The 24,292-nt window shown below is 43.6% G+C and overlaps 1 long non-coding RNA gene across 1 annotated transcript in view; it reads left to right on the top strand.

Moving 5' to 3' along the window:
• The first annotated feature begins 499 nt into the window (after positions 1 to 499).
• Positions 500 to 24,292, top strand: part of LOC135915650 (uncharacterized) — a 159,212-nt gene continuing 135,419 nt past the window's right edge. The window contains exons 1-2 of the long non-coding RNA XR_011507761.1: positions 500 to 1,469; positions 2,189 to 2,325. This is a non-coding gene — a long non-coding RNA (uncharacterized lncRNA). The remainder of the gene's footprint in view (positions 1,470 to 2,188; positions 2,326 to 24,292) is intronic.

The following is a 24,292-nucleotide window of genomic DNA, read 5'->3' as shown; positions in this document are numbered from 1 at the left end:
GCTGCACCGATTCCGGCCGTTATGTTTACACATGGTGTTACCGTACCGCACACTGTGGTAAAATTACTGGCAACCGCACCTGCCTTCCCCTTTTCAATTTCGAGCTAACCGCGCCAGTTCTGCCTCAGGGGATCTCCTTGGCAATAATTAGCGCTTTGCAGGATGATGAGGTCGAGCCATTCACAGTAGAAGATCGTTACAGCTCAGCCCATACCATGACGTCATCGCACGGCACTGACGTCGACATTCAGAAGATGGTTTCCTCTGGCCTTACATCTGCTCAAGCTGAAGCTCTTTGCCGCGTCCTTGAAGGCTATCACGACATTTTTGAATTTGACAATCGACCCTCAGGTCAAACGTCCATCGTGACCCATCGCATAAATACTGGCACTGCAAACCCTATTCACCGACGTCCATATCGAGTTTCTGCGTCGGAACGAGCTGTTATCCATCAGGAAGTCAAAAAGATGCTTGCAAAGGACATTATCGAGCCTTTCTGTAATCCCTGGCCATCTCCCGTCGTACTTGTCAAAAGGAAGGATGGAACGTGGCGCTTTTGTCTAGATTATCGCCACCTGAACAAAATCACAAAAAAAGGACGTGTATCCTTTGCCACGTATTGCTGACGCTCTAGACTGCCTGTACGGTGCCACGTATTTTTCTTGTATCGACTTACGGTTCGGCTACTGGCAGATATCCATCGACGACATGGACCTAGAGAAGACTGCGTTTGTTACCCCTGACGGCCTTTATCAGTTCAAGGTCTCTGTAACGCGCCCGCCACCTTGGAACGGATGATGTACTCTTTGCTTCAGGGGTTCAAGTAGTCCACCTGTTTGTGCTATCTGTACGACGTCATCATTTATTCCGTCACTTTCGATACGCACCTAGACCGTCTTTCAGTGATTCTTGACGTGTTCCGCCGCGCCGGTCTGCAGTTCAACTCGTCAAAATGTCACTAAGCTACAGCGCTGCGGCGACACGAGCTGCTGGGGTCGGCGGCGCAAAGAGAATGAAGCAAGCAGAGTACTGCAAGTGGCAGTGCCAGGTGCGGTGATGACGCTCCGTTCATTCTGAGCCGTCATCGCTCTTTAGCGCTGTACTCATCCGCGTCAAACCATTATCAACCGTTCTCCGGCGGCGTCTGCTTGTGACACGGCCGCGCGAACCGCATCTTGCAAGTGAACTGCAATGCGGACAGAGTGTGCCCACTGCTGAAAACTTCACGCGTTGTGTTCTCGCCGTTTAGTTCGCTTTGAAAATAGACACGCGTACACCCATCTTGGAAGTGATCTGCGAAAAGCGCGTAGTGCGGCATGTGCTGAGAGCTTCGTGAGCGCTGTGTTCTCGCCGCATGGGTCACGTTGAAGCGAGAGCTAGCACGAAGGTGAATTCACTCGCTGCTGCGGGTTCTATTTTGAAAGCTATCGTGCGGTACGGATTGACGGACGGATGGTTTTTCTTGTTGGGTATGTACACGAGAGTGGCTTGTTGGGCTAGTTCCTGTCTTCCTGTCTTCCTGTCTTCCTTCCTGTCTTCCTGTCTCCTGTCTTCCTTCCTGTCTTCCTGTCAGGACCTTCCTGTCTCTTTGTCTATGTCTGCCTCTCGATTTTTTCCTGCTCTAAAGCTGGCTAGCATTCTCCTAGGGTATGTACACAAATGCTTATGGTATAAAAAAGTCGCAGGGTTGGCGAATTTCGCGATAACAACCAACACCAACCTATTCCCCTTCTCCCCCTCCCCCTCCCCTCACTGTGCAAGCCGTCTTGGTTGCCCACTCCTCACCCCCTCCTCACCATCCTGTTAATTTATGCCGGCGCTCGTTCATCTCAATATTAAGCGATTACTGTCCCCGAGTACCGGACGATGCCAAACTTGTGAGGTGTAGCAAATGCGGGAAATGCAAAGTGGCGTGGCTGCAAGTTCCTCTTTTTACGTTTCTTGCATTCAAAGTCAACAGACACAGTATCACTGATTTATTTCTATTTCTGCTGTACTTGATCAACCTAATGTGACAACTGTATTTGTTCTTTAATGTTCTCCATTTATTGTATGTTCAGCTTGGTTGCCAGGAAACACTTGAATTTTTTTTCAGTATACAAGTGATGGAATATTTCACTGACGGCCGTGTGTGAAACACACAAGATGACAAAACTGATAGCAAAATAATGAGATATTTCTTTTATAGAGATTGGACTCGACTTTTGGTGAGGCTGTCGATCGACCTTGGGCCTGGTGACAGCATACCCGACATGGCCAAAGTGCAGCCTGTCAGTTGAGTGCCCCCGAATGGACCATGAACATCGCAAAATGAAGCAGAGGCAGGTAGGGGCAATTTCCACTTTGTAACAGAATAGTGACAGCTGCTTTTTTTTTAAGAACTAAATAACACATTTACAAAACAAACCTTTCTCTTTGTGCAGCGTACATATAATTTTTTTGCTTGTTATACAGATCCTCAGAAAGCAGTTGTTCTGAACCCTTTTTGCATGCACAGATTAATAAAGAGTGCACTTTCTGAAGAAATTGATGCACTGAAATGTGCATTCGGCACACACAGAGATGCAAAGTAACCAACAACCTTAAGGCCGTAAAAAAAAACTGGTTTAAAAGATGTTCTAGCATCCTAACCCACCTTGGCATACGGAGCTGGATATACTACCAACAGAGGTGCATGCAGAGAAGTGTTTGTGTATGTTTTCAAGGTATGGACATTGTCTAAGAAATTGTTTTTATTTACTCGGAGCTTCATGGTGCCATGGTAGTGATGTAAAAGGTCAAGATGATGTCCTGCTTCCAATAAAGCACCTTTAGATTTTAAAATTAAATTCTGTGTTTTTACATGTCAAAGACGCAACCTCATGTTTTGGGCACCTGGCCTTCTTTAATGTGCACCCAAATCTAAGTGCATAAGCGTTATTGCATTTTATCCCCATTGGAGGACAGCTCCCATGGCCTAGATTGAAGAAGGGTTGAAATCTGGGCCAGTAGGTACATACTTGAACGAAAAACCAGTCAAAAACACAAAGGACAAGAGGAGAGGTTCACACCACAACGACTGGACTATCAACTGAGGTTTATTAGAATCGGTGTAGTCCCAGCAAGGCCCACAGAGCATGCGCAACTGCATCATCGCTAATCACATAGCATGAAAAGACAAGAAACGCTTCTATCGTGACCGACTTAGAAATTCAAATTCTTTTTCAAGTAAGCGCACCGAGGTTGTACTAACGCAGTCATCACCTAATAAACTGATGTAGTACGCTTCCAAGATTTCTCGCTCTTCTTTGCCCTTGCCCCTACCAAGAATCGTCACACTGCTAAACAAAGAATAACAACCACACTCATTGCAATGGCGAGGCAAGTTTGCACCGTTATCTGACCCCAGGGAGGAGTGGTGCTCACGCAGGCGGTCATTAATACATCGACCGGTTTGGCCTATGTAAAATCTTTCGCACGTGAGAGGGAACTTATAGACAACCCCTAAAGCACATGCCGTAAAACGATTTTCATGCTGCGTTATGCAAACGTGGTTCCTTGCCCTGCCTCGATAAATGCGCGAGCACAGACCCGACAGCTTACAAGGGGCAGAAAACACAACACTTACTCCCTGCTTGGCGGCAACCTTCTTGATATTGTGGCTCACTTCATGCACATACGGCATAACTTCAAGTTTCCTACGTTCAGTAGCCCCACCAACTACCAGCTTCGTACGTTCCTTCTTTAGCCTCTGAAGCAGTGATTCATCCACCGCTTTCAAAAGAGGCGGAGGGAACCCTGCGGCTTCTAAACGTTGGGATTGTGCGTCAAAGCTACTTTTAATGGCGTGGTGACAGCTTCTTTCAAGTGCATTGCCGAAACAATGTATTGCAATCCATCTTTTTACAATCTTTGAATGTGCAGATCCAAATGGTTAAAGAGCTTTCTTGCCCCTAGGTGAAAACATCCTGAAAAGCTGAAACTGAACTGAACTGAACATCCTGAAACATCCTGAATAGCTGGTAGATGGTGGAATTTTCAAAATGTTGAAATTTAGAAAAATAGAACCACGAAGTTTACAAATTAATATTTCTGCGTCAAGAACAATCATATCGCTGTTCTCTAACGGCATCAGCTGCATCACTCAAAGCGCCCAAATCAAATTTGTCAATTTATATCTTACGTGAACTCATGTTGCGTGCGAGGCCTATGTAAAACCTGTATTTCCATATTACTACATTTTTTGAAAGTCATGTGTAACATATCAATTTTGTGCGCTTGAAATGTATTATTGGATGCAATTCATAGAATTGTGTTATCATATTTTATTGCTGAGTTAGCGTTACAAACGTGATAGGTTCGTTTTCTGAAAATTCGCAATTTTCACCAGTTTTAATAAACAATGAAAATACAAAGCGAAAATTTGAAACCAATGTTGACTAGACTAAGTTGTTATTTTAAATGCAACAAACCTCGTCAAATTTAGTGCAATGGTTGCCAAGAAAAACGAATTCTTCTTTTACATGTATTTAGATAGGAGCAGCCGAGCTAAACCTTCCTCTTAAAGCGAACTGAAAGCTTTTCTTTCTTTTTCTTTCTTTTTTTTGAAGCAATGATCTTAACTTTACCTTGAGCCATCGCGCGTCAGTGCTCACGAATCCGTAGGAAGTACGAATAATGCAATCTCGAGTTTAGGAGAAAGTAATGGCGATTCCCTGCATGCTCGGCGTAAAATATCAGTGCATGGGACGTCAAGGCTTAGCCGTCTATAATTTGTTGATTCAATCATTTCCATGTACTGCGTGCTGCATTAAGAAAAAAGGCAGAGGTCTAGCGAGAACAGCCACCTTTTGGACGGCCTTTAACAGACCGAAATAATGAATAGCTGTTAGGCTTCATGACAAAGACACATTGCGTAGGTTAAACCTATGAGGGGCATTCACGCTGCATCCGAATATCATTTCAAGTATACTTCCACCAAACAGGGCACGAATCCTCGCCAGAACTCCGAGTTCGTCGATTGTAAACGAACAGAGGGGAAATGTAGTGCACGCGTTTCGGATAGCATGCCCAAACTCCGGCGTTCAAACTCGAGGGTTCCGGGCATGGTATGAGTGGCGCGGAATTTAATTATCCGAGCGGTGCACTCCGGTAGAGGCATCCCCACTCCGACTGCCTTAATATTTGTAGCTTTTGGACGAAATTCTGTGCAGCGGCAAACAAGGCGCTAACTTTGGCACATGCCCTCGCAAACGAAAGATAGATGGGAAAAATTACCTTCACTCGTGCCACGTAAACAATTGTCACTCCCCTATTCCGTTTCCTTTTTTTTTTCGCAGTATGCCATTCTCTGCCCGTCGAACAGTTTTAATTAAAAGCAAACCACTGAATCTAGGACAATACAACCAGGAGCTGAATGCTAGACCACGAAGAATCAAATCAAGAATCAAATACCTTAGAGGAAAACCACTCGAACGCGTCCGGTTCCACAACGGTTTCTCGGACAGTCACGGTGGTGCGGCGCATTCCGGGAGGACGAGTATCGAGGGCGGAAAATATTCACGAAACGCCCGAGCATCGTGGAAACAGTTTTTTTCCGCCTGAGGATATGTTCTCAACGCACGTACGTCTCTCGGCTCACACGGTTAGTGGCACTTCCGAACACGAGCAGAGTTTATTTGGTTCAATATACCAGCCAACACTAAACCAATGCAATGCTTATGCGGTCATGCAATCCTGCTATTGAGCTCAAGGTCGTCGTGAGTTCGACTCCAAACTGCGGTGGTGGCGGCACTTTTATGGTGACGGAATGAAAGCACGCTCGTGTACTTTTTTTAATTGAATTCGGCGTTAAGGATAATCTTACCCTGGTGCAGCTTACCCCGGTGCATATTACCCGGTATAAGTTAGCCCGGTGTAACTTAGCCCGGTGTAACTTAGCCCGGTGTAACTTAGCCCGGTGTAACTTAGCCCGGTGTAACTTAGCCCGGTACAACTTAGCCTGGTGCAACTTAGCCTGGTGCAACTTAGCCTGGTGCAACTTAGCCTGGTGCAACTTAGCCTGGTGCAACTTAGCCCGGTTCAACATAGCCTGGTGCAGTGTAGCCGACTGGACAGCTGATCCTTCGCTTAACCTCACTCACTTCCATCTCTTTTTTTTTCGTTCTGCGATGCTGTGCGGGAATCTGAGAGAGTCGACCTTACGCTTTCCTTCCACATTCAGACGCAGTCGTTCAGCAGTGACATAGCTTTCGGTTTTACCAAATTGCCGCTCTTTCCCACTTTGCAAGCCGTCCTGGAACAAGTTGTGCAATGCGTCAGTTAGAATGAAAGGCGGGGATGGACTGTTTCAACCACCGGCTTGCAAGCGAGAATGCATGTTCTGCGTGCATTTTTTTTTTGCTTCGCCCGTTTAGCAAAGGCGGGAAAACACATGTATGTCACGGTGTGCGAAGCGGTTATTGGAACAGTTTCAAGAAGGGCAACGTAAGCTGTTGTAAATGCTTCACCGTGTTTTAATGGTTCCCAGTATAATAAATTACGTTTTGAGAGACGCTTTAACGTGCACTCTTAATTTTTGTGGTGCGTGAAAGGTCCTGAAAAATTATCCTTCCTCTAAGACGTCCTTTGCGCTGCATAGGACCAGAAAAAAACGTGAGAGTCGAAATAATGTCTTTTAAAAATTACTGCTCCATTAAATGGCCCACATGTAGCTTATAGTGTGACCATGATGAGTTATTGTATGAAATAAAAGTCTTGCTTGATAAATTGATTCGTCGATATTTGAAATGATTCTTTTAGCACCAAGCTGTAAATAACACATGCTCCAACGTGCGGGGAAGAAAACACTACGAGTGAAAATGTACGTTTACTGCCATTACGCCTCAGTAAAGGAATTATTTATTATCCAACCTACTTCCAATTTTTTTGTCTCTCTTTAGCAGCATTAGGTTCAAACCAAGATGCACCTTGAGAGCCAATCAGTCCCAATCGCAATTAGCAACGATATACCAGGACCGCAGTAATATAGTTGAGCCTGAGGCAAAACAAAAAGGCGTATTTGGACGCAACGACGAAGTGGTGTAGCCATTCACTCTAAAAGCAGCAATTAACATATGCCTAGAGTGTAAATTAAGCAATGTTTCTGTGTCATTAACCGCAATGAGGGCCTGTATATCAAGCGGCAGTGGCAGAGGCTGTCTATACAATTCCTCTTTTGTTTACACTTTTCCCGAGATCCCAGTCGTTTACATACGGGAGCCTTGTTCCGACTGTTGCCCTACAAGTTGACTAACAGCATTGACGTCCTCTCTCTCTCTCTCTCTCTCTCTCTCTGTGGTTTCCACGTGACCTGCAGTGTCATTGAAGAACCTGTCTCGCTGCGCGCCATGAGGTTTTCTTTATATAATTCTTCTATTTGGTGCGCTTATTAAATACCGCTGTCATTTGCAAGTAATACGCAATGTCGGTGTGGAAAAGGGGGAGGAGGGAAGCTTCGAAACAGGTGCGATACAAAAAAGGGACTGCGTCCTGTGATCAAACATCAGTTTCGGAAGAAAAAGAAAGAAACCGCGCCGAATTGTCGAAGCATACGGAATTCATAGGAAAGGCCCCATTTGCGTCAGGGCGCCATTACTTAGTCTGATTGATAAACAGCTAAAGTATCTTGAAACGCTGGTAGCGTGACCAAGTAGGTGACTTAACTGTGAGTCGAGGCTACTACGTTGTTATTTTGTATCGTGTGGTACTGGTTTTAACTCTTTGCGCACCATCACATGTATGCTGCAGGGCGATTATTTTTTTAAGTTTTACGGAATTTTTCAAATATCGCCGGTGGCAGGTAGCATATTTATTTTCGTTGACCTGAATTACTCTAAAATGCAGTTACTATCACGAGAAGTCGAGACAAATATTCAACTCATGAACAAAAACAATTAACTTCTCAGACAGTTACATTACGGCGCATGTTGCAATGAACGAATTGTAGCCGGTTAGATAGCGAAACGCTTCCACTTGAAATGCATTCCAAGGATGGAACCAGTTTCGAGATATTTGCAAAGGTGGGGGATGAAATACATGCGCATTCCAGTTACCTTTCAGTTTCAATGAATAAAAGAGTATCTTGTTATAATAGTAAGTGGACGAACAGTGTATATTTAAGGTTAGTTTGATGGCGCAAATCTCCAAACTGGTGTCATTCTGGAATTTCATTCCAAGTTGATACGCTTTGCAAGCTCACCGGCTACAATTCGAAAATTGCAATATGTGCCAAATCATTATTTACAGCTTTAACTAGGGAATATTTGTTAACTAGGTGAATATGTGTTTCGAGTTTTTGTGCAAGTAATGTCCGCCTCTCTGAAAAATTCAGCAGAAGGGCTGTTAGCTGCAACAGGCAATTTTTAAATATTCCATAATACATTAAAATGATTAACCCGTACATGTTCGTTCACATAAAAGTCGTCGTTAGCTTTTGCTATGTGTTGTCTATTCTCCAATGCTACCCCAAATTTTCCGATTTAGCACGTGGCGCTGATTTAACCTGGATGCTCACTATTCACGTTACAAAACTTCCTGCACCCTTTCTGACCTTTATCGACACAAATACCTTAACCAGAAAAATATTTATAATATAATTTGAAATGGTTGTTCTAAGTGAGTAATAGGAAGGTTCTTAAAGCTCAGTTTTATTCCGGCACTTCAGGTTTTGCAGTGGCGACAAATGCCCTCAACACAGGCGGAGGGCAGCCAAATAAGCTTTGATGCACTTACAAATCGCGATTGCTCAAGGAAGAACCTGAGTGCGCCAGCCAATCTACAAGCACGCCTTTAAATAGTGTGCGTGTGTGCGTGCGTGAGCTTGCGATCTTGTATTGCATAGACGAGGCCAAAAATACCGTGCGTTCTCCGAATGAAAGTTCGTCCTTGCAACGAAACCATTTCTGGGAACCCCAGCTTGAGCATTTCTCAATCGCTGCTTCATCGGTGTCACGGGATGATTTTTATTCCTCATTTCTCCACATATAGTATGTCATAGCTTTCCAAGAGCGTTGAACGTCAGTTCTACGTACACATGTGATACTCGGGCGGTCGCATGTGCAAATATATGAAGAAACGTTCTTTGCTTGGACGATGTTATATGTTCGCGAAAGAAGAGCGCGGAAAGGGCTCGGAACACGAGTATTTACCTCTGCACCGAGTTTAGCACAGGTGGTATCTATGGAAGCCGCATCGACGTCCTTAGAAGAGGCTTCGTTCCACGAAGACGTTGCGATACGGGGTCTCTAAAGGCAAGGAATCATGAATGGCACTTGAGAATGAGCAGTGTAGCTGCCGAGAAAAGGAAATGCGGTTATTCTGGGGATGGTAAGGCATCGAAAAATGTAAAAGGGCACTGAACGGGCTTTCTTTATTTGATAGCTAGAAATCGCTTTGCTGTTGCTGTGTTGTTATTCCTGTGATGAGCTTCAATTTCCTAATAGGCGAGAAACATCGTACGAAGCCAACAAACACGGACACCAAAAACAACATAGGGGAAATTACTTGCGCCTAATAAACGAAATAAGGGAACGATAAATTAATAGAATTGAAAGCGGATGAAAAAAAAAAAAACTTGCCGCAGGTGAAGAACGATGCCATAACCTTCGGAGGTGGGATCGTTCCCCACCTGTAACAAGTTTTTTTCATCCACTTTCATTCCCGTTTATTTATCGTTTCTTTATTTCGTTTATTAAGCACAAGTAATTTCCCCTATGTTGTCCTTAGTGTTTGTTAGCTTATGATATTACTAATAAAAATTGGGCCTCTCGGTTAATTCACTTTCTTCTCGTTGTTAGATGAGAAAGCAATATGATTAAAGCAGAAACTAAAATAACGTCATGGGGGCCACCGAACCCACAAGCACCGTATGATCCCCACAAACCTCTGCATTAGAGCCACAGCAACGGCAGCAATCCTTTCGTCCCTTTTCCGTTATAAGCGTGTATTTATTGCAGTATCAGGGTTTTCAGTTAATACAGGGTAGTTGTCTCGTAGCAGAGCAATACAGAGTAATTGGCGAGTAGCACAGGGGTTACAATGGCCAAGATGGTGCGGAGCAACCTTTGCCTCGGCTTCATCGGTGTCGTCCTAACGACGCAGTCTTTGAACGAAAAAACCAGTCAAAAACACAAAGGACAACAGGTGATGGACATTAGGTGATGACTGCGTTAGTACAACCTCGGTGCGCTTACATGAAAAAGAATTTCAATTTCTAAGTCGGTCCCGATAGAAACGTTTCTTGTCTTTTCATGCTATGTGATTATGATTGATTATGTGATTATGCTATATTATGATTATGATTACGATGATCTATCTATCTATCTATCTATCTATCTATCTATCTATCTATCTATCTATCTATCTATCTATCTATCTATCTATCTATCTATCTATCTATCTATCTATCTATCTATCTATCTATCTATCTATCTATCTATCTATCTATCTATCTATCTATCTATCTATCTATCTATCTATCTATCTATCTATCTATCTATCTATCTATCTATCTATCTATCTATCTATCTATCTATCTATCTATCTATCTATCTATCTATCTATCTATCTATCTATCTATCTATCTATCTATCTATCTATCTATCTATCTATCTATCTATCTATCTATCTATCTATCTATCTAATCTTCGTCCCTATAGCCATTCCCCCAATCCAGGGTAGCAAGCCGGGCGTGCGTCTGAATAACCTCCCTGCCTTCCCGCTCTTCTATTTCGCTCTCTCTCTCTCTCCTGCAGCAGCTATAAATAAACTTCCCATCTGCAGTGCAATTATACTTTATTTAAATAAGTTCACAGATTGTCTCATTAAAGCATTTCTCAGATTTAAGTGTATTTGAATAGGCGGCACCATAGTTGGCTCTGCGTTAAAAGCTTGCTCTTAATGCGAGAAACTGTGGAGGGATAGCAAATTTGCTGCCGACACAAAAAAATTCTCCTTGTTGGAACACTGGCACCCGGCAACACTCCTTGTTTGCCAATGTTAATAATTTACTCCTACAGCATGTGGAATATGGCCTCTTTTTTATGGAATCGAACACTTGACATTTACTCTTCAGCACTGATGCTGCGGCGTTCACAAGTAGATATGTTGAAGAACAGGCTCTTAAAGATATGTTGTTCAGAAAAAAAAGGTTATTTCAATTAAAGACGATACGAACTCTTAGAGTCACTATGACGGTACCATTCCACCAGGACGATAACATACACAACCTGCGGAACAATGGCGCGTTTTCAAAAGAAAGGAAAATTACGCGAGTCCATACTGGCCCGCGGAGACACCGTTAAACATATGTACTAGAAAGGCTGACAAGGAAACTTATTCACCCGTAGGCACGCTTACAACTGTGGTAAAAACGAAAAGTACAATATGAGGTACATCACATGTAATACGTCATACTTGATGTAAGGCGTGAAAGTATTGATAATACTTTATTGTATCAATTGCACGCGAAATCACTGCGCTCAGGCTACCGTAAACAAGCACCGCAGTACCTAAAGTATTTTATCGGGCTTTTAACATAGATGTTTTTCTTGGCTAGAGCGAAGCTTAACAAGGAAATGTCTTACGCAGTACGTGTGAACAGCGGGACAGTACTTTTATTCTAATCTCCATGTAAACAAATATATTAGGGTGATACAGCATAATTTGAGCATGTGAAATAATTAGTTTTACTTCATGGCGTGCCCTGTTAAAGATGGTCACAAGGAGTCTGAACTCTTTTGTACTTCAACGAAGATGTTTATATCAGAAAAATCGATCACTATACGTTAACGGACCTTACTTTTCATCGCATGCCTTCTTTTTTTTTTAACGTGAGCAATCCTTTACTTGAATAAGGTTAAAATGCGGCTTATGCTATTGCACGAAGGTAAGACTTAGAGAGAGTCTATAAATTATTTCCTTTTCTTTTTATAATTTTATTATTTTGTTTACTCAGCATTCTCTTTGGAAACAAGTTCACATCAATTTAGCGCACACAAACACAATACACACAAAAACAATTCGTAACTTATAAGTAGGAAGCTTAAGATTGCACCTTATTTGGGAACCCTATATGAATTTGCTCTTGGAAGTATTTCTGCGCATATATTCCTAGAAATTATTTACTCAAGAATCTGAGTAAATATTAATAAATAATCAATCTCTCTTGTGTACCTTTATCCGAAATGTTCGCAGAGAATGAAGAAAAAATTGCTACGCTTAAAAAAATTTTCTAGCCTTTTGCTGTAACAAACTAAACTGTCATGTCCAAGAGGTCATGTCAGTCTCATGTGCGTGCTCTGAAGCCCATCATGTTTCTTCTCCCAGGTTTGTTCTGAATTCATGGTCTGTGCAAGAGTATTTGGTATGTCTGTATCCAAAAATCAGTCATAATATAATTAATAATATTACATGGGCCTATACGGTGACGAGCTTCCATCATGGAAGCTCGTCACGGAGTTTGCCCCGCGTTATATAATAACTAATCCAATCAAGAATGAAACTCTCCTCTGATTTAGGTTCGTGCAGCTTCAGCATCGCAAACACTTGCATTGTAGCTGCGATGGTGGTTTATTACCCAATAACACTTTGCCGATCGCGCTCACAGATATGGCGTGGGCGTGACTGTACTGCCGGTCTCGACTGTACGCTATGCAGCGCATGACGTCGGTCGAGCTCACCAGTTGCACCGAGTCGTACCTACATACACACAGCGCATTGCCAAACATGGTCTTACTCGCATATCAGGGAGCTTTGCAACGGGCTGGATTGACCACGTTGATACTCACCGACGGAACGGTACAAAAAAGAATGTAAACGCAAATATGCCTGCAACTATCGGAAACTACGGCGCGGCTGGCCATATCGCGGCGCCATTTTGAAAATGGAAGACCGGATACTTGCAAGTAAGGACACCTTTCACGCCTAATGCATTCGTTCTCTCTTGATCCGGTGTTCAGATTGGCTTGTAATAAGCTTTGCTTCTTTTTTGCCGGGGCTGATTATTGGTGGTACACCTATCGACGCGACGAGCACTTTTTCCGGCTGGCGATCCGGTCGGCGACCAGAAATCTTCCCGTGGGACCGGGGATTTTCGAAGAACGGGCGGCCAAAGAGCGTGGTTTACTAACTTCTTTGACTTCCACTTACTAGGAAACAACCTGCGACGTCAGAGATGCAAGCCTGGCGCTCTTTTTTGAGAAATGCAAATGTGTGACCAGCAGTAATTGCGGTTGCTCAGTGGATATGACGCTCAGCTGCTGAACCTAAGGTGGCTGGCTGGATTCTTTTCTGTGGCGGTGAACAGCCCAATGAGGAACAAGGCAAAGCTGGTGGCGAACACAGATTAAGGTACCGCACGTTTAACCCCAAAATTATTAATATTACTTGAGAGCAGAGCACTTAAGCGCCCTTTGCTGCTGCGAACGTCCGCTTCGGCTTCTACCTCGTAACCGGGCGAGCGAGCGAGCACAGCTAAAGAGCGATCGCGGAGCGCAGCGGCGGAGGGGGGGTGGGGGGGGGAAAGCGGCGAGACGGAGAGAGAGCGAGGAGGAAAGCGGAGGAGGAGGGTATTGCGCAAGCGTGAGAACGAAAGCACAGTGCCGCCCACGAGGGGCTTCGCGGCGACGATGGCTACGAGGTGGCGCTTGAGTAGCACGCGTCGTCTCTGTGGAAACAAAGCGCTGCGTGAGCGGAGTTTGTCTGCGGCGGCTGTTGTGAATCGCGCCCACGCGCCACCCACGCGCTGCCTCTCACGATCTCCCGATTAAGGAGGCAGTCGCGCCACACTTAGCTCCGTTTGGAACGTGCCGCACAAGACAGACTGTGCGCGCCAACCATATACCGCATTATGAAAACACGCATACAGCTGCGCTCGAATTTCGCATTAGCGAGTATCGTAATCGCCGGTGAATATTTTTTTTTACATTTCGGTGCATGTTTAGAAGGGCAGGTAGTACACTTCAGAATTTTCCACTCTGCAATCACCTATAGCCCCTGTCTCGTGTTCGGACACTGAAATGTTCTTTCAGCCAAACAATCGGCCATCATACCAAATAAAGCAGTCTATTCATCTTGCAAAAGCCTGTATCGTGCATGGAGTGATGACGCACTAGGGTCACGTAAATAAAATATTCTATTGTGAAACGGGCACTGGCCACTATGATCATTTATATCTACTGTTTATCGACAACCGTTTGCACCGCTTGTAAGGACGCAGAAGGCACCTTGTGCAAAAATCTGATTTCGTGTGTGACGCAAATAGCGGTGTACATTATAGAACTTATACGAGCACGAGCGATTACACTGCAAGGCTCATTGAGCCAAATATAAGTAGCCGAGGCGTCTGGTTTCGACAATCGAGGAGTCTGCTCACCGCTATCATTATGCTGAGTGTTACTTGTGTCGATAGGCGCAGGCTCGGCCGATAAACAGTTAGTTTCGTGATTCACAGTATTTGCTGCTGGGTTCTTCGCAGTCACATAAACCCGCACAATATATATCTTCATTCTTCAATTGCAGTCTGTCGGAAGACTACGCGTTCTTTACTGTTAGTCCTGGTCCAGGCTCCCTTCATGTTGCGCGGACGTGGATGTTTGCCTCCTCTTGGAAATGTACATAAAAGGTCTGCTTTTTTGTCCAGTGTCGTTGCCCTGTCACCTTTTCCTCCTTTCCGCCGGTTGGGGTTTTCGACTAACGACCTTGTCCTCCGAGATTCTCGATGGATACTCAAAAGGGCATTGAAGTTAAGGGAAATTGAAAGAATGACTGATGCTGTAAAATAATAAATGCCGAACTATTGACCCAGTTAGTAATGAGGCGACGGCGGTTACCTTTCTTTTCAGTTTGGTGCTATGCCTACGGGAATAAATATTCCTGCGCGACCAGTTGTGCATAGATATTGTACCATCGGCATCGCAGGATGCCGACGTGAACGTAAACGCCAAGTGGCATCCTTCGTTTGGTGTGAAGGGAAATGCGTCCGAAGGATGAGGTTGTGCGTGCTGCGCTTAATGACCGACAAGGGCTGATGTGTTTCGCAAAGAAGAAATAAAGATGACGTAGCAAACGCGCAACGACTGGGTTAAACTACTCTACCTAATTGCCCTACTCCACGCATCTGCTTCGGAGATACGCCTCCCCGCCCCCTCTGAACGAAGGTCACGTTGTAGAGGTTTCTCTGCTTAACTAGATTATGAAGCAAGGTTAAGCACGCTTAATGTACAAGATAATACGTGAGAAAACATATAAAGTGGGACCGTCGAGTCAATTGCTCCAGCGTCAATGTTCGCCAAGCGGGAAAAAACGTAAAGAAAGGGATCCTAAGCATTAGCTGCGGCTGAGCACTCTTACTTAATTGCGTAAGATGGCGCTAACTGGGAATGCTCAAAGTATTATGCGTCTAGCCGTAATATCATTCGGGAGCTACGGTGCTTATCACCAGACAGGAACGTTGGCACAAGGAGCTGCATTAATATAACGATGGGGCTGTGCTGAATAATAAATAAATGGAACTCAATGTTATACTCAATTACACTGGCAGGACGTGCATATTTTTGTTATGCAACTTAACCCAAGCAAAAAAAAAGAAAAAAAATATTTCTTGGGACGGAAGGCGAATCCAGTAAATGCCGATGTGCTTCCAGCGAATAAAGTGTTTTGTTCTGCTCAAGTTCGTGACATCTCCCGTATTTGAAAAACCGGTACATCCGGGCACCTTGACGAACAGTTGATGAAATTCAGAATGCCATTTGTTTGTAAAGGCTGCTTACCGTTCGACCTTGACGTTCCCTAATACGTCGAATGTCATTATAGATGACAGCTGCTGTTAATAAGTGTTCATACATAATTTCAGTTCGACCACGGGCCAAGGTTGCTATTGAGCTCTCTGGAGCACCGCATGGAATATACAATATGCAGTGAGTGCCTTCGTGAAGTTATATAGTATTGTGTTACATATGTCCATTTTAGACAACCTAACCAAGATGGTGTTCATACCTGACGCATGTTCCTTAGTGCATGGTGAAACCGTTGCAAAATATCTTTTTCAATTTCTCGATTTGAAAACGTTGAGACCGTAACGAAATTCATGCTTCCAGTGGCCGGCAGAACAAAGCTATCTCTCTTCGTTGAAAAACAATTACTTTATATCGCCCTAGTGAGATCTCAATGAACGCGTACGGGCGTTTTATACGTATTTTCATAGACAAATATCAGATGTCCCCAAAGTTTCCTCTCAATGCCGGAATGCCGGAAACGTAAAAGCGTAATGAACTAAAGACAGCGTGTCCGACATCGAACTACGAACAAGCGCCATCCGTTCATACTTTCTAGTTTTTTTTTTTCGTCCCATGAGTCCATGTATAAGTAAACGCAATACTGGCGCAATAGCATTGCTATCCAACCTATAAATAATCCATCTCGTCGATGCGCTAAAGAATGACCGACTGGAGCCGCAAACTGGAGGCGAGGTTAATCTCATAATGTCGTTCAATCTTTTGCCTTGTACGCAGTGTACGAAGCCCGCAATAAAACAGCCGCTTCAATGGAAGCTACCGCTTTAAAGTGGTCTTGGTTTAATTTCATATAAAATTAGTTTAGGCCTTTACGAAAACCTAGCAGCTGCGTTATTATTGGTCTTGGTGCGTGTTTTACTTTGTTCTGGTGTGAGCTACAGCTTTTTCGCAGCCATACTAATGCAGAGAATGAGCAGACTGTGTCCAAACCGGAAGTGGTCACCCGGAGCCGTCTGTTATGTCCAAACGCAGCACAAGCAACGACTGCAAGGAGACCCCGGATGAAAGTACGGGGTTGATCGATTTCGGTGCCGTCTTCGTCGAAGCCTAACCATCGGTATTGAGCGAAAAGGAAATCTCGTTAGCCTTGAAGTGCGCAGTGCCATCAACACTGACGAAGCGATGCAGCGTCGAGATCGTTACCCGTAAGAAGAAAAATTGCAGACGATCCTTGGCATCTTGGTGGGACCCACGGTGTCTTCGCAATTGTTCTGCAGAGAGACAAAGAAAGTCTATCGTTCATCGTGGCATTCTTTGTTTCAGAGAGCAAGCTTTTAGGGTTTACTTCTGTTTAGCGTGTGCTTTGTCGAGTGATGGGTGATCGAGTGAACCACAAGCAGAAAATATTGGCCTGGAAGATAGTCTGTGAGGAAACCGAGTCTAGATACCCCAAATCTGGCTCTGCAAGAAACGCCCCGAATGCTCCGAGCCAATCATCACCGCAAACGAAGCGGATCGTGGTTTCTAAATGCATTTCCCTGCATTTATCGCAGCTTCTTCCTTAGTGAAAGTCAGTAAATTGAAAGCAAGTACAACTTTATGAATCTGACGAGATCGAATACGTCGCTTGATTCGCTTGCAGGCAGAATCGCTGAGTTGTTTTGCCTGATGAAGGGGACTAGAGTGTCTTCTTTCGGTGTGAAATAAATAAAATTAGGAAAGACACTCAGTTAAAGGAGCCTTCTGAAGTTATGTGGCAGCTCTACAGGCAACGTTCAACGTAGAACCGATCTACTTCACTTAGATGTCTGGAAACGAGACATGAATAACCTCAGCCTATTTACGGCCAGACATATCACTTTGTCGATCTGAGCGAAGGAAGGGGCTTTGGGTTTTGTATGGACAAGGAGGCGGTAATTGGACAACACTGTTGCGACATTTAGGATAATTCATCCAAACTTTTATCTCTACATGTTTATTTACACTTTGACTGCTGGCCAGATGTCAGGGTCATCGGAGGCGACATTAGCACCTCTTGTATCCGCAGTGGCTACTGGATGCAAGAGACAGCAGAATATTTGTCAGTCTTTTCACTTAATACGACATGAAAAAGACAGTGTTGATGTGGTGCTTGCGCAGCCCGATATTTCCCGAGTCCTGGAACACCAATGGATATTATTGAACAAGATTGCCGCCTATCCATCCAAACGACAGTACAGATGTGCGTATTGCGATTCAATCTGCAGCTGTTGGGACTCTCCTAACACACTGTTTACACTACTCCAGCTTAAGTTGAATCTCGTATAACAAAGTCGCTTGCGAGCATCTAAATCGGCTAGTTCTAATGCAGCTACAAGAAGGGCCAAACGGTACAGGCCTTCCTCTTGACCATGTTGTTGCTAACGCGAAACACAAACTCTATGCTCGAACCAGCCCACCACCTTTTTTCTATGAGTCAAACGGTAGCTGTTCTTGAGAGAAATCTTGAGGTCGGGTGCTCCGATATAAGTACTTAAAATTAGAGACACAGTTTTCTTCAGCAACTACTGCACCGAATTTGGTGATGTCTGCTGCAAGTAAAAGAAAAGATTAAAATCTAGTGACGGAAGCAAGCTTATTTTTTGTATGCCATAAATATTTTTTGAGAACTGTTCAATAATGGAAAATTTCAAAAATACACTTATCTGTCATGTTTACAATTCTGTAAGTCAGCAATGAAAATACCAAATTTTTTATCGCATTCCTTTCCGTTTTCACTGGTCCCGTGGTCTGTGCTGTTTGGGCATATAATGAAACCTGTGTGCGGAAGAGAATTCGGTTATGGAGAGCTGATACAATTCGTGTAACGTACACCAAACGAAATTATATTATTATTGTGTGTGTAGTACTGTAGCAAAACCCTTGAACATACACATTCTAACGAAATGTAGCAAGCTGGACTTTCATATTTCAAATGTGCCCCCTTCAGATGCCTAACGGATGTTGTTTAAATAACTCTGATATCTTCTATTGGTGCCTATTTAGAGATTTGTGTTCTTCGCGCTGATAATTTTTCTACCATACTAAAATTCCCAAATTGTAAAAAAAATATAGGCCCTAAATCAAAACTTTGGCTTCCTATGGTTACTCTCATCAAACTTTTCCTTCCAAAAGCGTCAGATTTATCCAGATTGGTCAAGAGGTTATCTCATCACTGTTTCTTTTTTTCGTGTATTTGAATATGTGGCATCAAAGTTACCGCGAACTAAAGCTTCTTCATAAACAAGTAGCCTAGCCACAAACCAATATCTGAATATTCCAGTTGCTTGCTCTTCGGCGAATATGTATAATCCCAATTTGAATGTAACAAACAATGAATGGGATGACAAATTTTGAACTAAAATTGAATGCTTCGTTCACTGATTCAGTAATATATACTACTAAGCATTGAGTTGGCTTCGCGGCATATTATATGACAATAGACGCCAAGAAGCTCTAACAAAATAAGCGAATCAGCCTCGAGTTTAAATGTAAAACCGAAACATACGATCCGGAGTGAACACATCTAAATGGAAAACCATCCGATAGGTTCCGTTTACTACTTTCTACTAGCGCGGAAGAGACGCACTTCGCGGGAGCAGTCATTGAGAAACCTTAAACCCACGCCTCAACGCAGCCAGCATGATTTCCAGAATTGTCGGTTGCGTAAGAATTACCGGGAGAGAAAGTTGTGGAAAAGACGTTGAACGAAAATGCAGAATACAGATGCACGTCAGTGCATCTCCAAGTGCTAGTTCGACGACAACATGCCCGCATATCGCATACTTAGTCTAAGGTTTGAAGGTTAAACCATTTTGGCAGTTGCAGAGGGTAATAACTTCTACGCTGTTTCCGTGGCTCGCGACAGCTAAAGGCAAAACGGGGCACCTTTTGCGTTTATGTTTTCGGAAAATAGCACTGCTTAGAAACAGGAAATTGACCAACCTTTTTCTCGCGCCAAATGTAAGTGTCACAGCAGATTCAAGCCAATCGTCATGTCGGACATGTACGTAAAGGTGCCTAGCCAACGGACAAACAGTCAACTGCAATGAAACAATACCTGAATTCCGGCTCAGGGCCTTTATTTTCTAGCCATACCCATTACGATGCACGTCGGTTCCGTGCTTTACGCGCTTCTATAGTGGTCAGAGTGACGCTCCGACTGTGTTGTCAATGAGACGAGCCGATCGCGAACAGTGGATGATAAGAGTCGCATAGGATATAACGGCGAGGCATTACTATGAAACCATGGCCGCTATCTCGTGCAATGAATGAGTTTCTTTTTGTTATATTTTTTACCCCGTCTAATCGGCCACCGCATGAAACCAGCCGATTTGGTTGATGTTGGTGGAGCACCACTCAAACCATTGACGACGCAAGCGCAGCAAAAGAATGAGAATTGTTACACTGTTGCTGTCTAGCTCTCCGATGTGCTCTTTGAGAAATGAGGCGTCAGTGAAGGTGCTTCCCCGCGAAGCGCTTCACATGCATCACGCTGAAAGCTCGGTTACGTGCCTACATGTGCGTTTCAAAGTACGTAGAGCCAAGGCCCCCAGGGCCTTGAGCACTCAAAGTAATCGCAAAAAAGGTAGGCCCCAGTAGTTTGACTTTCCGAGTATGTGTCACAACACGCAAAGTCCATTAGGTGTTACACACTCTGGGTGTTCAAAATTGAGTGACAGAGGCGTAATAACAAAAACTCCATATATTGAGCACGTGTTCAAAGTTTCAGTGTTCGCAAACACCTTGTTTTTTTATCCAAAATAAGACTCTTTGCTACCACTCTAGGGATTTCAGTCAGTGAAAGTCGGCCTTGTTCTTTGCTACTTTTCTCCCGAAGGTGCGGGAAAAGTGAAGTTTACGGAAAGCCCTCTGGCGTCTGTTGCCCTTGCGAAAGCTGGCTGATGCCACCACACACGTCTTAGTGTTGTCTATCTTGTATCTTTCATGCAGTATATACGCCTGTGGGCCTCGCTGACCATATGAAACGGTACTGCATTTTTACACGCGTTGTTTAAATCAGCGTCCTTGCATCACCACTTTTATAGAAGGGCGCTTCTTAAAGGTAAATTATTTCTTGTTACTAGCTGCTGAGGCTGTTTTCTCTTATGGCGTGCTTAATACATGTTGAATCACACAATTTATTGTACAAAATTTGAGTGAATTCAAGGCCTTTGCGGTATTTTTGAGTGCGCAGAGTGTGAACCAGATGAACCCAGATGAACCAAGACCTAGAGCAATGCCTGATTAGTACATTTACAGCAGGTCTATCACAAGTTTTTGAAAGCTGGACACAAAACACGTCCGCCGTGAGAATGTTCCTTTTCCCTTCTTCGTCCTCGAAAGTCACCGCCCACAGATAGTTCATCTGATACGCACTCAGGATCAACACTTATGCATGACAGACAGTCGTGCAAGAGTGTCGCGAAAACATTCCACTCTGCAAGGCCTCTCCTTAACATCAACGTGTAAAAAAACTACGAGAAAAGCTTACATACCTGTTTGGCAGCGATGACAAATTCAGCTTGCAATCCTTGCCAGGTTTTTTCGTTCACCTGATATTAAAATGCGTTAGGTCTGCGTTGGAAGCCTTTGGTAATGGCAGTTAGAGCGACATAAACATTTGTGACATTTACTTCAAATTTCAAATTCATGATTTTGTTTTCTGTATTGCACTTGTAAGCACCACACTTGAATGAAAAAAAAGCCTAACACACCGTTACTGTCGTTGAAAACCTCATTTGAAGGTCTGTGATCCGTGTGTTTAGAGATGCTAACGATTTTTTTATCTTTTTAAGGTTCTCACCAAGGGACATAGTAGATAGCGCTCCACAGAATATTTCATCGGTTCGGTTTTTAAGGGCTGCTTTCACGACAATGACCATGTCTGCTGGATGGTTGCATCCCGTACTAAGAAAGCCCTAATACCTTATGATTAAAATAAAGAACAACATTCGTCCGTGTCTGACGCCACTTCACTGTATGCTCGTCCTTGTGTAAACAAGCGTTCACACGCGCTGTGTTCTTCTTATATTATCATATATGCTTGTACTCGCAGCATATCTGATAAACTATCCAATGACCACGTTCACCTGTGTGCTGCTCTAATAGATATCACACACATTATACTGGGCGGCTGCCAAAAAATATGGGATAATAGTTCTACTGTGAAAATTTTAACCTGCAGATGATCGGAAGCAAGTGTTGTTATTCGTTTAAATGACCACTGCAAGAATTATTAAATTTATCTAAATTTCTAACAAGTGGGTCCTGTATATCACTGGAGCCATTTTACCAAATCTGAAGGGCTTCCAGATGTCAAATTTTTTATCATTGATTTTTAAATACGGCCTAGAAAGACGACACATGCCCCAGAGGATTAGCGGATATGACGCAAGTCACAACATGGCGGCGGCGACACTCTTCAGCGTGCCAACGGAAACAGCGGCCCTTTCGTGGTCATCCGAACCATTACGATGGGTAACTTTTCTTTGTGCGAAAATAGGTGGACCCTGGTCACCGACCAAATCAACGGAGATTAGCTCTAAAAGGTTTGCGGGATTTCCTGCGAGGCAGTGACTTCAGAAATTTGTTGCGAACAGTATTTTACGTGAATTTTAGTTTCCCCCACGATCCCGTGACCTGGTCACGCTTATGGTGATTCTGCAGTTCTGTAACCCATTGTTTTCCCTTTACTGTTCGTGTTTCCCCCTTTACTTCGTGGTTCTCGGACATGCTTTGCTTGAGTTCTGCTCTTCTATTATAAACTTTTGGCAGTGCTTTGCATTTTAGTTATTCTTTTGGATTTGTTGATTTTTGTAGCCAACATTCTTTTTTAAATGGCCGTTTCCGTAGCAAGACATCCCACACAGCACACTTACAAAAGAAAGAAGTGGTCAAGTAGATGTCTTCCATTATTACTGACGTGTTCGAGGGCACATTTGCGGTCACATGTTAAGAGCCCATTCCTTCTCTATTTAGCTGTCATTGTTTCTTTCCCTCGCATGTGGCCAAGTACTCTGTTTAGCCCTTCTGTCCCTTCTGTTATGAGACGACTGATCAGAATTGCTCTATCATCCTCTGGGTAAACATCCGCACACCATAGGCTTTGTGCCTGAGAGGTCAGTAATGGAGCTTGATAAAAGCCATGCAGCTCCGCGTTATGATGGAAGGGGGTGAGGGTGGAGGAAGTCCTTCATATATAGACGCGACGTGACGGAAAACTTGCTCTGCCACTTGTCTAATTTCCTTGCACAAACGTGACACGTTTCCTGGATGGGAGGCTTAGCTTACGAACATCTTGCGCTTGACCTGCCTGTTCTGACGTGCTTAGCCTTGGGGATGCCCAGAGTCGATAGGCGGTCATCGTGGTGCCCTGTTGACCCTTTCAATCGTGTTGGTATCAGCTGATTATATTAAGAAAAACGTCACAGACAATTAATGAAACTAAGTAAATAGAAATAAGTTCTCAACTCGTAGTCAACATAGTCTTGAGACAATTGTCAGAACTATAGGTCGAATGAGACCAGATAAAAAGTGTTCTGAGGTAAAATGAAACAAAGAAAAGTATTAGTAGCAGCAAGGACCTTTGTTTCATTTTAGGAGGTTGTAAACACCAAAGAACTTGTGGCTTGATAATCTTACTGTAGCAGGCCTTTTACGAGCAGGTGTTTTATTTTCAAAAGAACGGTTCTCTTGGAACAAGTAGCTCCGAGCTGTGCGCCGAGAAAATTTGGCTATACAGAAATATAGCCGATACATTGATGCTTTTCTGAATAAACATATATAAAAATAATTTTACATTCCAGGACAGCTCCTTTTACAGAGTGGCATACCTCCAGGCGTTGTACAGCAGCTCAGCTCCTGAGCGTAGAGATAACCAGTATTTTTTACGTTATGCGAACAGCGTCCGGTTTCGGCTTGTCATGAAACCGCGAAGCGGGCAATACCTCTGCCCAAAACAAAGGACAAAAGTGGTATGCTTGCGATTTGGTGGTTTCCAAGTATTTAGTTCTTTCCATTTATGCATGCTTTGTGACTGAAGTTTGTTAATATTTAGTTGCCTTTATTTTGTTCAGTGCGACATTGTGTTATGCACCGTCATAATTATTTTATTCGTGTTTCAACGAACGTAAAATGATTAGTAGTCGACCTTACATCTCGTTAACGTTGATGTATTGAAAAACCCACTACACAAAGCAAAACAAAAATAGTTAGCACTCTAAGCATATGATCAGCAAAAGAAAGAGAGGGAAGTGTAGGGAGCTGACGCATACGGTAAAGACAACAACAACAACAAACATAGAGTACAACCAGGCACTGTAAAACTAAAGAGAGAATATGCATTATTGTATTAAGTGCAAATATGACTAACCTCCCTATTATCCTCTTCTAGAAGCTAATGAACGCAGCACAGTACCACCCGGCTACTTAAAAAACACTACGCTTCTAAAGACTTGTGGGGGATTGTCACTAATGCGCAGCGACTATTTACGTCGAGGAACTGCACTGCCATCAACATT

The sequence above is a fragment of the Dermacentor albipictus genome, chromosome 8 (genome assembly GCF_038994185.2).
Source record: "Dermacentor albipictus isolate Rhodes 1998 colony chromosome 8, USDA_Dalb.pri_finalv2, whole genome shotgun sequence".
NCBI lineage: Eukaryota > Metazoa > Arthropoda > Arachnida > Ixodida > Ixodidae > Dermacentor > Dermacentor albipictus.
Note: the sequence above shows the minus strand (reverse complement) of the source record. Positions and strands in the feature narration are given on the sequence as shown.